Below are 16363 nucleotides of genomic sequence, written 5' to 3'. Positions count from 1 at the left end.
ATGTGTGATAAACCATCTTAACAAATTTGAAGGAGAAAAACTATATGATCATCTTAATAGATGCAGAAAAATCTTTCGACAAAATTCAATACCCATTTATGATAAAAATCCTCCAGAAAGTAGGCACAGAGGGAACTTACCTCAACATAATAAAGGACATATGTGACAAACCCACAGCCAACATCGTTCTCACTGATGAAAAACTGAAATTATTTCCTCTAAGATCAGAAACAAGACAAGGTTGTCCACTCTCACCACTATTATTCAACATAGTTTTGGAAGTTTTAGCCACAGCAATCAGAGAAGAAAAAGAAATAAAAGGAATCCAAATCGGAAAAGAAGAAGTAAATCTGTCACTGTTTGCAGATGACATGATACTTATCATAGAGAATCCTAAAGATGCTACCAGAAAACTACTAGAGCTAATCAACGAATTTGGTATAGTTGCAGGATACAAAATTAACGCACAGAAATCTCTTGCATTCCTATACACTAATGATGAAAACTCTGAAAGAGAAATTAAGAAAACACTCCCATTTACCATTGCAACAAAAAGAATAAAATACCTAGGAATAAACCTACCTAAGGAGACAAAAGACCTGTATGCAGAAAACTATAAGACACTGATGAAAGAAATTAAAGATGAAAGAAACAGATGGAGAGACATACCATGCTCTTGGATTGGAAGAGTCAACATTGTGATAATGACTGTACTACCCAAAGCAATCTACAGATTCAATGCAATCCCTATCAAATTACCAATAGCATTTTTCACAGAACTAGAACAAAAAATTTCACAATTTGTATGGAAACACAAAAGACCCCGAATAGCCAAAGCAATCTTGAGAAAGAAAAATGGAGCTGGAGGAATCAGGCTCCCTGACTTCCGACTATACTACAAAGCTACACTGATCAAGACAGTATGGTACTGGCACAAAAACAGAAATATAGATCAATGGAACAGGATAGAAAGCCCAGAGGTAAACCCATGCACATATGGTCACCTTATCTTTGATAAAGGGGGCAAGATTATACAATGGAGAAAAGACAGCCTCTTCAATAAGTGGTGCTGGGAAAACTGGACAGCTACATGTTAAAGAATGAAATTAGAACACTCCCTAACACCATACACAAATATAAACTCAAAATGGATTAAAGACCTAAATGTAAGGCCAAGCACTATAAAACTCTCATAGGAAAACATAGGCAGAACACTCTGTGACATAAATCACAGCAAGATCCTTTTTGACCCACCTCCTAGAGAAATGGAAATAAAAACAAAAATAAACAAATGGGACCTAATGAAGCTTAAAAGCTTTTGCACAGCAAAGGAAACCATAAACAAGACGATCCTCAGAATGGGAGAAAATATTTGCAGACAAAGCAACCGACAAAGGATTAACCTCCAAAATTTACAAGCAGCTCATGCAACTCAATATCAAAAAAACAAACAACCCAATCCAAAAATGGGCAGAAGACCTATAAATAGACATTTCTCCAAAGAAGATATACAGATTGCCAACAAGCACATGAAAGAATGCTCAACATAACTAATCATTAGAGAAATGGAAATCAAAACTACAATGAGGTATCACCTCACACCAGTCAAAATGGCCATCATCAAAATATCTACAAACAATAAATGCTGGAGAAGGTGTGGAGAAAAGGGAACCTTCTTGCACTGTTGGTGGGAATGTCAATTGATACAGCGACTATGGAGAAACAGTATGGAGGTTCCTTAAAAAACTAAAAATAGAACTACCATACGACCCAGCAAACCCACTCCTGGGCATATACCCTGAGAAAGCCATAATTCAAAAAGAGTCACGTACCACAATGTTCATTGCAGCTCTATTTATAATAGCCAAGACATGGAAGCAAGCTAAGTGTCCATTGACAGATGAATGGATAAAGAAGATGTGGCACATATATACAATGGAATATTACTCAGCCATATAAAGAAACGAAATTGAGTTATTTGTAGTGAGATGGATGGATGTAGAGTCTGTCATACAGAGTGAAGTAAGTCAGAAAGAGAAAAACAAATACCGTATGCTAACACATATATATGGAATCTTAAAAAAAAATGGTTCTGAAGAACATAGGGGCAGGATAGGAATAAAGACTCTGATGTAGAGAATGGACTTGAGGACACGGGGAGGGGGAAGGGTAAGCTGAGATGAAGTGAGACAGTAGCATTGACATATACACACTACCAAATGTAAAACAGATAGCTAGTGGGAAGCAGCCACATAGCACAGGGAGATTAGCTCGGTGCTTTGTTACCACCTAGAGGGGTAGGATAGGGAGGGTGGGAGCGAGACGCAAGAGAGAGGAGATATGGGGATATATGTATATGTATAGCTGATTCACTTTGTTATACAGCAGAAACTAACACACCATTGTAAAGCAATTATACTCCAATAAAAATGTTAAAAAAATAATAATAAATTTTAAAAAATAGGAAAGAAAAGAGGAAAAACTGTAGGAAGGAAAAAAGCATAGAGAGAGAGATGGAAGGAGAAAATGAGGGGAGAGATAGAGATTGGTTAGATAAGATTCTATCCTGGCTACAAAAACTTGAGGGAGTGTGTGTGAGTGTGTGTGTGTGTGTGTGTGTGTGTGTGTGTGTGTGATGGCAAGGGGAAGAGCATTTCCTGAAAATGAAAATTGTAGAGGAAAGTCTATAATTTTGTAGAGTAGAATGCAAAATTGTAGGGAATTTATTCCCAGGAAAGAATCTGGCGTGTAGAAGTAACTGTCTATTGGATGAATGGAAGAGAAGAAGGATGAGGAGGAGGAAATAAGGGAGAGGAAAGGGGAAGGAGGCAGTCAATATATTTTTCTACTTCATCATTCTATAATTATTAATAACATTTCAAACTTTCATTCATACATTTATCAAATACTGAGTGATGACTATATACCAGGTATGTTTAGGGACAGAAAAGGAAGAAAATAAAAAGTCTTTACTCTGAGGAAACCTGATAGAATTTTTTTTTTAAATAAGATGACAAGTACAAGATAGAGATTACAATATGATGAATCCAGAAAGGTTTACCTGGTGACTACTTTTGATCAGATGGTCGAGGTTAACTGAGATCTAGATTAGAAGAAGGAATTGGCAAAGTAAAGGTAAGGGGACTCCAGGCAAATGACCTAAGGCAAGAAAGAGCTTGGTATGTTTCAGGAAGAGAAAGAAGGCCAATGAAGAAAAAAGTGGAATGAGATGAGGTCAGAGATGTGGACATCAGCCAAAACCCACTAGGCTTTGTAAGCCAGGGAAAGGAGTGCAGCTCTTACTCTGAGAGTGATGGAGAGCCATCAGAGGCTTAAAAAAGGTGTGAAATTATCTAACTGGCATTCTTTAATAATCACTGGGGCTGCTGGGGGTAGACTAGAATTTAGAAGTCCAAGACAGAACTAAGGGACAATTGGGAGAAATGAGATGATGTTGGCCGAGATATGGTGGTAGACATGGCAAGAAGTGGATAGATTTAGGATATGTTTAACAGTAGATTCAAGAGTCTTGCTGATAGATTGACAATGTGAAATCAGGGATAATATTTTGGGTTTTGGCTTGATAGTATAGTCATTTACTGAGAAAGGAAATGCCAGGGGATGGAGGGAATCTCAAATTATGTTCAAGTATGGTTGACATTTCTATAGTTTGAAATGTCTATTAGACACTCATGGGGATGTATTAAGTAGGAGATAAGTTGTACTGATGAGTCTGAATTTCGGGGAGAGTTCATCTCTTTACTCTGTTTTTCATTTCTCAGTAGCACTTACCACCACCTGATATACTATCTATTTACATTTTATCTACTTATTAACAGTTTTTATACACATACTCTATAATGGGAGCATCAAACATATAAGGAATTATTTTTAACTGCTGTGTTCTCCGGACCTAGTGCAGTACCTGACATTGTAGATCCTCATTAAGTATTTACTGAAAAATAAATGACTTTCAGGTTTCTTACCTTTCTTTTGGGTTGTAGAATTCACGTTGAAGACGTTCTGTCATTTCTTTACCCTGATTCTTTCAGGACTGAAGCCCTCTGGGCTACTTCTGTGCAATATCAGGAGCCATAAAACTTTTCTACCCTCTCAAAAGCATGCCAGGGCATGTGAATATCTTCAAAGCTGCCCAGGGACCATTAGCCAGTACACATTATGCACCCATTCAAATTCTAGATTCCTCACTCCTGCCAGTAATATCCTAGGGAAGTGGACAAGGGCCATTATCTCCTTCCCTTCCATCTACTGTCTTTTTCCTAGGCCTGTGGTTATTTTTTTCAAGTCATGTAATGAAAGGGCCATGGACCAGGGTACAACTGAGTTATATGCAGCTCTCTTTCTAAAAGTGATATGTACCCCAATGTTCATAGCGGCACTATTTACAGTAGCCAAGACATGGAAACAATCTAAATCAATCCAAATGTCCATCGACAGATGAATGGATAAAGAAGTGTTTTATATGCACAATGGCATATTACTCAGGTATAAAAAAGAACGAAATAATGCCATGTGCAGTAACATGGTTGGACCTAGAGATTATAATACTAAGTGAAGTAAGTCAGACAGAGAAAGACAAATATATGATATCACTTATATGTGGAACCTAAAAATGATACAAATGAACTTATTTACAAAACAGAAATAGTCTCACAGACATGGAAAACAAACTTATGGTTACCAAAGGGGAAAGTGGGACCTGGGGGGGGAGGGATAAATTAGGAGTTTGAGATTAATGGATACACACTATTATATATAAAATAGATAAACAACAAGGACCTACTGGATAGCATAGGGAACTGTATTCAATATCTTGTAATAACCTATAATGAAAAATAATCTGGAAAAGAATATATATATACATATATTTGTATAACTGGATCACTTTGCTGTATACCTGAAAAAACATAACATTGTAAATCAACTATACTTCAATTAAAAAAACATTTCCCTATGTTTACAGGATGTCTTTCCTAAATAATTGTTATGCCCTAAACCCTCTAAGTTTTTCAAGAGACTGAAGCTTCTGGGACACCCAAGCCAGAGACTCACATTATTTTTTTGGCTTTCTATTCCATCACATTATTTCCTATGTCAATGAATTTCAATGAAATAATCTATGTGCTTGAAAGGGCAAAAGAAAAACTTGAAAATAATAAGAGAAACAAAAATAACATAGGTTAATATCTTTTAAAATATTATTCTGATACATGTATATAGATTTTTTCAATTTCCACAAGAAATAAATTTCACTACACTTTAGTAAGACTTTTAAAAATGGGCTTTTATTTAAGCTTTTAAAATAAGCCCAGTAGTCCAGGAAATAATTCACACCAAACACGAGCATATCATCAGGGCAGAAGTCCACACATAGTGCACTAGTTCCTCTGCTTAGGGTCTCAGAAAGCTGCAATCCAAGTGCCGGCTAAGGCTGTAGCCTCATCAGATTCTCAACTGGTGCGCAGTCTTCTCAGCTCCCTCAGATTGTTGCAGAATTCATCTCCTTGTAGCTGTAGGATCAAAGTTCCCCTTTCCCTGCAGCTCCCAGAGGCTGCCCCCAAGTCCTCAGGGCCCTTTCCATAGACTCTCTCACAACATGACAGCTTACTTCTTCAAAGCCAGCAAGGGAGAGTCTCTCTAACTTCATTTTACTAGGACAGTCTTATATAATGTACAAGAATCACAAGAGTGTTGTCTCTCCACCTTTGCCATATTCTATTATTAGAACCAAGTCACAGACACACTCACACTCCTAAGGAGGGGATTACACAAAGGCTTTAAGATTAGGTGTCAGGGATCATTGGGGGACAATTTAATGTCTGTCCGTCCCAATGATGAAAAGGTCTGTAGTACTTTTCAATTGTTGCATAACAAATGACCTCAGATTGGCTTAAGGCACACCTTTATTACCTTGCAGTTTCTGTGGGTCAGGAATCTGGCATGGCATTGCTGGGCTCTCAGCTCAGGAGTATATATTAGAAATCAGGGTGTTCTTAGAGGCTGTTATCTCATCTGAGGCTCATAGTTCTCTTTCAAGCTCCTTCAGGGCTTTGGCAGGATTTAGTTCTGTGTGATTGTAGGCAGGATTTGAGGTTTTCTTGATGACCATTCTCAGCTCCTCAAGGAGACCCACCATTGCCTGCCACACGGCCCTTCCCACAATCTAACAGTTGCTCCTTCAAGGCCAGGAAGAATATGTCTCAGCTCCTTTGAATCTCTGATCTCCTCTGTCCCTGACTTCTAGACTCAGATTTCAAGGAATCAAGTGATCAGGTCCGATCTACCCAAATAATTTCCCTTTAATTACATCTCCAAAATCCTTTTTGTCAAGTAATGGAAAAAAATTCCTAGGGTAATATCCCATTCTGTTCACAGCTTTCACCCCTACAGAGGAGAGAATTAAACAAGGCATGCAAACTAGGGGGCAGATATCTTGGGGGCTACCTTAGAATTCATTCTATCTCAGGGTCAATGAGCAGTAGTGTTTTATTAGGATAGAGGATGAAAAACAAATGTGTCAGGAATTTTCTTTTAAAAAAAATCTTAGAATTGATTTTATTGAAATAAACCACTTTTAAAGTTAGAAGATCAAGGTCACTAAAGTCAATTGTAGCCTTTGTTCTATTATCTAGAAAGATGATTTTGGTTGCAGGGACCAGGGTGCAGTCCTCACTTTTCTTCTTCTGTTGATAAGACTGGCAAATCTGACAACTGGAACTCTAGTACTGACTTCATATAATTTTATTTAAAATAGGAATTTGCCTCCTTAAGGTTTAGTGGTACCAAAAAAGAAAGAAGGTAACTGGTGGGTTTTATAAGGAATAAGAGCCTAGACTCTGTTCGTTACTAAAATGAGAAATTACCTGCCCTTATCTTTAAAATATCAGGATTAAATGGAAGCCAGAACGAGAGAAAGCACTGGACCAGAGGCAAGATTCTAGAGTTCTTATCCTCATGGCCTGAGCAAGGTGGACATTTTGGTAGAATCTTAACCTCTCTGAGTTTGAATTTTCTCATGTCTAAAATTATTAAGTTAAACCACATCGTTATGAATTATCATTCAGTTATAAAACCTTATGATTTTGTGATTCCAAGTGAAGTAACTAGGCTTTCAGGGAAAAGTTTTCACCAGACATTGTCATTACCCAATGCACAGCCTCATGCTGAATAAAGCTATTGTTTTATTTATAACTTTTCACATGATCATTTGAGTTCAAATTTTTGAGATATTGTTCCTTTTAACAAAAAGAATTTTGCATTAAATTATAATTTTCCATTTCTACACATGTAAATCCAGATGAATTAAATTATAAAAACTGCCAAAACTATATAAATATATGTTTTTAATATAAAGGTAATCCAAATATTCTTTATTTTTTTTAATTTATTTATTTTTGGCTGTGTTGGGTCTTCACTGCTGCACGCGGGCTTTTCTCTAGTTGTGGAGAGCGGGGGCTGCTCTTTGTGGCGGTGCGTGGGCTTCTCATTGCGGTGGCTTCTCTTGCTGCGGAGCACAGGCTCTAGGCGCGTGGGTTTCAGTAGTTGCAGCACGCAGGCTCAGTAGTTGTGACTCACAGGCTCTAGAGCACAGGCTCAGTATTTGTGGCCCAAGGGCTTAGTTGCTCCACGGCATGTGGGATCTTCCCCGATCAGGCTCGAAGCCATGTCCCCTGCATTGGCAGGCAGATTCTCAACCGCTGCACCACCAGGGAAGCCCTAAATATTCTTCTATAAACATTTTAATATCTTAATGAGATATTTTTGCACTATTCAATTATAATAAAATTAAGCTTGAAGACAAGAAGCCAGTAACTCTAGAAGCACTAACTTCAATAAACATTTTCTTAAAGGCTCTCAAAATGCATACATAAGGACATGCCTCAAACTGAAATGAGTATTTTAGAAATAAAATAATCATATATTATTTGCCCTGCTCATCTGTGATCATTCCAGGCTCCTGATTAAAGATTTTCTTTTTCCACTTTCCAAATGCTCTCCTGAAACACAAACTTTTGCTTGAGTTAAACCCTCCTTTTCTAGCGTCAGAGATTTGTTTTCCTTAAAATGTTGCATTCTCTTCTACCTTCTACTTCCTTCTTTTTATGAAGAAAGAAATTATTTTTCTGTTTTTCTTAAGGCTGATGAATGCATCTCCATCACTCGGGTTAAAGAAAATCAGGACTGGTGCTGATCCTCACAGTTGGAACCTAAACCATTTTTCAGTGGGATTTCATGACAGTATTGAATGAATTGCAGATCAGTGTCGAACACTTTTGGCAGAGTTAGCTACAGAATCAATAGTTCTCTCTCCTTGGCCCAGTGGGACCCCAGTAGTTCTGATTTTTATCAGTCAGTCTATGGTTGCTTTCCTGATCCTTATAGGGTCCATTGTTACTAAGGTTTAAAAACAGAAGAAATTACTTGTCATTTTATACAGAGAAAAAACATTTACATTTTGCCAGAAGACAGCACTAAATTGAGCTCAAGAGTTATTTCAGAGTGCTTAAAATTTGTCAGGACCGTGAGTAAAGATGGAAATACACTCCTTCCAGCCTAATATATCCCTATGTTAAAGTTATTCATGGAGAAATGATACACATTTTAGATAATTTTTAATTTTAAAAACGCAACTCCAAATTTGAGGGAGTTCCAGAATGAGGGCCACAGACTGAAACTGTCAGACTGAAGTGAAGAAAGAGTTGGAAACACAATGGCATTAGTGTATGTGTCTCTTGGGTATCATATGGCTTATGCCTTGTAGTCTATGTTTGGATTTAGGGGTTTTGAAAACTTAAGAATCAGTAGATTAAAAGCAACAGAAAAGTAAAAGAAGATTGAATAGAACAACTACCCTAATTAAACTACAAATATTTAGAATCAATTCATTTGATCATTAATGAAGTTTAATCGAAATCATTATATGCACCATCAATAAATATTAATGTGTGGTATGTATCAGCCATATCAACATGTGATCTCCCTTACTCATTCAATGCCCAACTTCCCCTCATCTTGTAAGTCTGCATTTGTACACATACACTCACACATTCCACATACAAACCCAAGATGCTTAAAAATTAATATTAAGTTGGATGAGAGAGATTGAGTTACCCAAAGGAACTTGGAAATTACTAGTCAGCTGCCTCGGGTTGGAAACACAGAATGAATTAGATGGAAAGAAATTCAGAAATGTACTGCTTTGTATGGACTCTTTTAAAGAACTCCTGGTATATATAACATTAATTAGAAAGATATTCTACTTTTTAAAAAAATCTTTGTTTAGGTATTATGCCCATAATTACATTGAAAAGTTACTCAAGAGAATGTTTTTATTACAGTCAACATTGCTTTCTTCTGAAATGAGAACCTTAACTTCCAGATTATGAAAATCTCATTATCTTCCCTCTTTTCTCTCTCATCATTGTTTTGTCAGATGTGGCACTGGAGACTGTGAATAAAACAAAATGAAAAAAACAAAAAACAAAAAAACGTAATCCAGTGTTGTGAGGTGTCATTAATATTTTTAAAATGCAGGCTTAATGATAAATGTGGTTTCAATTTTTGGCCATATTAGGCTTTTTAATCTGTGTATTTTATCAATATGGTTCCAATATTTATTATTGTAAATAGGTGAGAATTAACTGCACTGATCAACATAATACTATCTGGTATATTAAAGGTATTAGATATAAACTGCTTTATGTGTTCACTTCTTCAGACCATGTGTGTTCTTTCATAGTCTTTGCACTTGGTCCGTTGGCTTCTTACAGTAGCATTAAAAAAAAAAATCTTTTTAAGGTCATTCTTCACTTCAGGTCTCCAGGAAATTTACTGCACATAGTCTGTCTTAGATGGCAAGATTGTCATAGACAAGAACTCTGACATTTAGTTTACAAAAGGGCACAGAGAAAGAAAAGAAAAATAATCATTCCGATTTTTTTCGTCCCTAAGTTTTGCTGTCATGCAGTCAGACTTCTCGATGTCTCACTCTTCCTGTGTGTTTATATCAGTTTTCCTCCTTAATTTAGCCAGAACCATTTACATTGGCTGCTTTCTCCTTAGAGTAAATAGAAGATCTCCATTCAACCAACTTAAATTTTCTGACCAATTGTCCAACTTTTACCACTAAAATGAACAAACACATAAAACAGGAAATAATTGAATGACATTTATATTTTATAGTTATACACATTTTAATATGTTGATAGTTAATTTTATATGTTTATAGTTGTATGTTTATAAACAATAACTGCATGTTTATAGTTATATGCTTTTAGAAATTATTTTAATAATTTGAAGTAGTTCTTTTGTAATTGTATATAATTATATTTTATAATTTAATTTTAAATTTTTTATACTTTTCTATAATTTAATTAAAATAAATAGTAAAATATGCTTTTAGAGTAAGAGGTTTGCATTCTTGGAAGAAAAATATCCATGTTCAAAATGGAAAAAGGCAATTAAAAAAAGAATGGCATGTTTTGGGCATGTTTTGGCACATATGCATAGTATTGTGACTGTCTCAATATTTACATGTGGGTAAAAGTCTATTTGACTGTTGCTGTCAACCATAGCACTTCCCTCTCTTCTTTTGTTTTCTTGGATATTTTCAAGTTGCTAAGCTCCCCCATCAACACAAGCTTTCCTGACACTTGGCGCTTTCTATTTTGCCACTGTCTCTCTGAAACAAACCTGTGATGTTAATATATCCTAGCACCTAAATCCAAAATATATAGACAAAAAAAATTAAGAAATTTATAGTAAGAAAAGTTCATCCAATGAAATATTTTTGAGGCCAAGATATCAAAATATCAACAGATAGCTTTAGATCATTGTTCTGGTCTTACTTCTCCATATCCTATTCTTTTCAGAAACTTCATCCTCTTCCAATAAATATTAAACATATTATTGTTGTTTCATGTTTGTTTCCTTGCTTTTTCAAATTCCATATTCTTTATATTTACATCTTACATTATGTGGATGCCTTCAAGTTTTCTCTTTATGACACTGTCTTGCTCTATCTGCATCCATTTACTGACCATTATTCTATAACCCAAAATAATGAAATTGTTAGAGTACAGACTTCCATTGCTGGCCCTAACACTCCTTCCAAAGTAAGTCTTCATCTCTGCTGCTGTAAGATACTGAATGGATCTCCTCTTTCTTCTCAGTTTTGAAGCTCTCATGAAGAGTTTCCATAGTAGAAAATAATTTTTAATTCCTCTCCTTTATTTTTATATAAAAACCTTGATAGGGGCTTCCCTGGTGGCTCAGTGGTTGAGAGTCTGCCTGCCAATGCGGGGGACACAGGTTCGAGCCCTGGTCTGGGAGAGTCCCACATGCCACGGAGCAACTAGGCCCGTGAGCCACAATTACTGAGCCTGCGCGTCTGGAGCCTGTGCTCCGCTACAAGAGAGGCCGCGATAGTGAGAGGCCTGCGCACCGCGATGAAGAGTGGCCCCCGCTTGCCACAACTAGAGAAAGCCCTCGCACAGAAACGAAGACCCAACACAGCCATAAGTAAATAAATAAATAAAGAGGATGCATTTCAAATAGTAAAAAAAAAAAAAAAAAGTTAAAAAAAAACCCCTTGATTTCTTGAGTTTATTCCACAAATAAAAGAATTTAAAATATTGAGATAATAACACAAAGCTGAAAGGAAATCAGCTTTTAACAGTACACCTACAAGACACAGCAATTCCACTCCTAGATATATACCCCAAACAATTGAAAACAGGTAAAATACTTGTATACGAATTTTTTAGTAGCACTATTTGCAATAGCTAAAAGATGGAAACAACCCAGATGTCCATCAGTGGATGAATGGACAAAATATGGTATATACATACAATGGAATATTTATCCAGACATAAAAAGGAACAAAATACTGATACATGCTACAAGATGGAAAAACCTCGAAAACATTATGCTAAGTGAAAATAGCCAGACACAAAAGAACAACTATTGTATGATTCCGTTTATATGAAATATCCATTATAGTTGAATCCATAGAGACAGAAAACAGATTGGTGACTTCCAGGGGCTGGAAGGAGTAAGGAATGAGTGAGTGCTTAATGGGTACAGGGTTTTCTTATGGAGTGATGAAAATGTGGAATTTGATATAGTTGGTGGCTTCCCAACATTTGTGAATGTACTAAATGCCACTTCGTGTACTAAATTATACACTTTAAATACATGCTTAATTCTGTGTTATGTGAATTTTACTTCAATTTTTTAAAAAGAGAAAAAATACTCCCACATATGTGTTTGGGGTCAACATCTGAAAACAGATGAAGACATATAATAATAGCTTATGGAATCTTCTCTTTGGCAGTGCCCTGAATTTGTCTTTGTTTAATAGCACTTTGTCTTCATTCTTTTCTTTTTCCATCGTATTCCAGAGTTTAAGACATAAAAAGAATGCAGTAGCCTTCAGTTGCCCTGGGTTATGTTTTATTGCTTAATTAATACCTGCTTTAAGTCATTTAAGATATTTGAGTGTGCCTGAGTTGTGTATTAATGGAGTACTGAAACATGCCCTGTCATGTCTTAATGCAGCCAAACAACCTCACATTCAATAAGTGAAAGGTGATTGAAACTTAAAGTCTTACTAGTAAAGTACTTACTAACTTAGACATGGTTAAATGATTAATCATTTGCTCACTGACAATCATAAATCTTTCTGCTTTCTGGTGTTAGATATTATATTTTTATATAATATTAGATATTACTTTTAGGCTGTAGGCTATTTTCTAGTTCCTTTATATTGTACGTGCTGTTTTTTCTTTTAAAGCAGCATCAAACATATGGAAGAAACATATGGTCAACCAGTTATGCTATAAAAGTCCTTGAATATTGGGTGAAAATGATCACATAATGGGGTTTTAGAGTAGGTCTCTTACATAGCCTGTAAAGGAGAACACTGATGCTATCCAAATATAAAATATGAAATCCATGTGTGAAATCCAGTGCCTGTCTGGGTTTTATTTTTATATCAAGAAGCCTGCGCGCCTGGAGCCCGTGCTCCGCAACAAGAGAAGCTACCGCAATGAGAAGCCTGCGCACCGCAAAACGAAGAGTAGCCCCCGGTCGCCGCAACTAGAGGAAACCTGCACGCAGCAATGAAGACCCAACGCAGCCAAAAATTAATTAATTAATTAATTTTTAAAAAAGAATTTGAAAAAGCTATGGACATTTCTTAATTATCCATGGTTTCACGTGCAGCAATGAAGACCCAATGCAGTCAAAAATTAATTAATTAATTAATTTTTTTTAAAAAGGAATTTAGAAAATCTATGGACATTTCTTAATTATCCATGGTTTTATGTTTCTATGAAATTACAGCATTTCATGAAATATACACCTATTAATATTTCATAATGAATTTGGTTAACAGCCATATTGTAAAGTCCAGGAAGTCAGAGAAGTAACATTGTATAATGGAAGCACTTCCAAAATTGTCTTTGGAGTCTGCATTTATATTTCTGGTAAAATGCTGCATGACAGACAAACTGTTTTACCTCACCAGGCCCCCAATTTTTCTTGTCTATAAAAAGGGGAAGATTTGCAAATCCACGATTGTTGTAACAGTTGTATCAATTCATATGTAAAGTCTAACATACTGCCCAATTCCATACCCACTTCTCCATCCTCACCTAAAAAAATCCCACTCTTCATTCTTTAACTTCAAATGTAAATATAATGGCATTTTAGGGGAAAAGTGAACAGATGGATTTAAAAAATACAGAATGACCCTAATTAATCTATAATGCAGTATCAGTGAAAGACCCAATAATTTTTTTTTGGACCTTGACGACGTTTGTGAATTTTATGTAGAAAAATAAAGTATGAGTGTCCTAAATTCTAGCCTCAGACTTATTATCTTCTCAATCCAACTTGAGTTTCTAGATGACTTCACCCAATAGTAAAGTCTTTAAATACCTCTATATTTCAATGACTGCTGAATTTACTTCTGCTGTTTCCCAGATTCATATCCATCTACCTACTTGATGTCTCAATGTGGATATCTAATAGGCATCTCAACTTAAAATTAACACGTTCCAAGCTGATATCTTGACTCCCTACATTCCATCTCAGTGATCCCTCATCTCAGTAAATGGCAATACCATTCATCCAGTTGCCAAGTCTCAAAACCTTAGAATCATTTTTGATTTCGCTAGTGCTTTTACAACCTTTACTTGAAACATCAGCAAATCCTGTTGCCTACTTTCTATATATGTCCAGAATCTGACCAGTTCTCACCATGGCATCCCAAACTACCAGCACAGTTTTGTCAGAGACTCCTGGCTTGTCTTTCAGCTTCCATTCTTGCCTTTCTATGGTCTATTCATCACATAATAGCAAGAAAGAACGTTTTAATAGTTGTGTCAGGTCATGCAGGTTATTTCTCAAAACTCTACATAGCTTGTCATTGCTCTTAAAGAAACAGAAATGTCCTTAAAAGGCCAAATAACCCCTTTGGTGCTTCTTCATCTTTTCTTTCCCAGGCTTACTGCACTTCAGCCATAGTGGACATCATATGGTTGTTCTTCAAACATTGCCTGATGTTCCTGCCTCAGGGCCTTTGTACATAGTCCTTCCTTTACTTGGAAAGACTTTCCTCTAGATATTCTCAAGACTCACTCCCTCACTTCTTTTACGTCTCTGGTTAGATGTCCTATCCTGTAAGAGGAATTCCCTGACTGCCTTTTCTAAAATCATATCCCTGTTTCTCTTTGTGGTGGTTAATTTTATGTGTCAATTTGACTAGGCTATTATGCCCAGTTGCTTGGTCAAATGCCAGTCTTGATATTACTGTGAAGGTATTTTTTACATGTGGTTAACATTTAAATCAGTAAGTAGACTTTAAGTAAAGCAGATTACCCTTCACAATCTGGGTGGACCTTATTTAATCAGTTGAAGGCCTCATGAGAAAAGACTGAGGTCTCCCTAAGATGAAGAAGTTCTTCCTCAACTTCCTTCAGACTTAAAACCGCAATATAAACTCTTGCCAGAACTTCCAGCCTGTTGACCTTCCTCATGAATTTTGCACTTGCCAGCCCTCAAAATCAGATAAGCCAATTCCTTAAAATCTCTCTCTCAGTATATTTATATTGATATCAATATCAATAAAGATATAGATATATCTTATTATTTTTGTTTCTCTGGAGAACCCTTACTAATAGACTCTTTGCTTATTCACTTACTGTCTGCCTCCTGAATTTGAAGATAAGCTCAAGGAGGAAGAAATATTCAATATTATGTTCACTGTTGTAATTCCAGTACCTTAAAAAATCTTTGGCATGTATTTTCAAAAAAAAAAAAAAATATATATATATATAAATACATACACATGTGTATATATATGTATGTGTGTATATATACATATATACACACCACACATGTGTATATGTTTGTGCATGTATCACATTTTCTTTATCCTGCTGTTTACAACAACCTAGACAAAACTGGAGGACATTATGCTAAGTGAGATAAGCCAGTCAAAGAAAGACAAATACTGTATGATCTCAATTATATGTGGAATATAAAAAAATAACGTTGAACTATAGAAAAAGAGGGTAGAATGGTGGTTGCCAGGAGCTGGGAAATGGGGGAAACAGTGAGATATTGGTCACAGGGTACAAACGTTCAGTTATAAGATGAATAGCTCTGGGAATCTAATGTACAGCATGTTGATTACAGTTAATAATAATGTAGTGTATACTTGAAATTTTCTAAGAGAGTAGATCTAAAGTGTTCTTAGCACATACACAAAAAATAATGACTATGTGAGGTGATGGATGCATTAATTAACTTGATTATAGTAATCATTTCATAATGTATACATATGTCAAATCACATTGTACCTTTCATATAAAACTTTGGCAGTTATACCTCAGTAAAGCTGGAAAAAATAACTAAATAATAAAATTGTTTTTAATAATAAATAAAATGCATTTGTAACTAAGTATGCATCTGTTCCCCCTTCTACATGCTACCACCTTTAGGAAATAAAAGGAGTCTGTCTCATTTCTATACATGGGTCTGTATAAACCCCATTGACTTCTACTCATCCAGTTCTCCTTCCTGCCACTCACAGGGCTACGTAGGCTTTACTTTACTTCTGCCCATCACCTGGAGCTCCAAAATTAATCACCTCCTTGACCTTGTTGGAGTGCTGATGTTTAGAAGGTCAAACAAGCCTGTACTGATCCTTCCCTCAGTTTCCCTTCAGCATAAGGCTTTGTGTGGGCAGTGCCATTTACTGAAATGTAGGAGAAAATTGGTATAGGAGGAAGAACTTTTAAATTTGGATGCTAAAAATGATTGTTCCCAGAGTTCA

The sequence above is a fragment of the Eschrichtius robustus genome, chromosome 6 (genome assembly GCF_028021215.1).
Source record: "Eschrichtius robustus isolate mEscRob2 chromosome 6, mEscRob2.pri, whole genome shotgun sequence".
Taxonomy (NCBI): Eukaryota; Metazoa; Chordata; class Mammalia; order Artiodactyla; family Eschrichtiidae; genus Eschrichtius; species Eschrichtius robustus.
Note: the sequence above shows the minus strand (reverse complement) of the source record.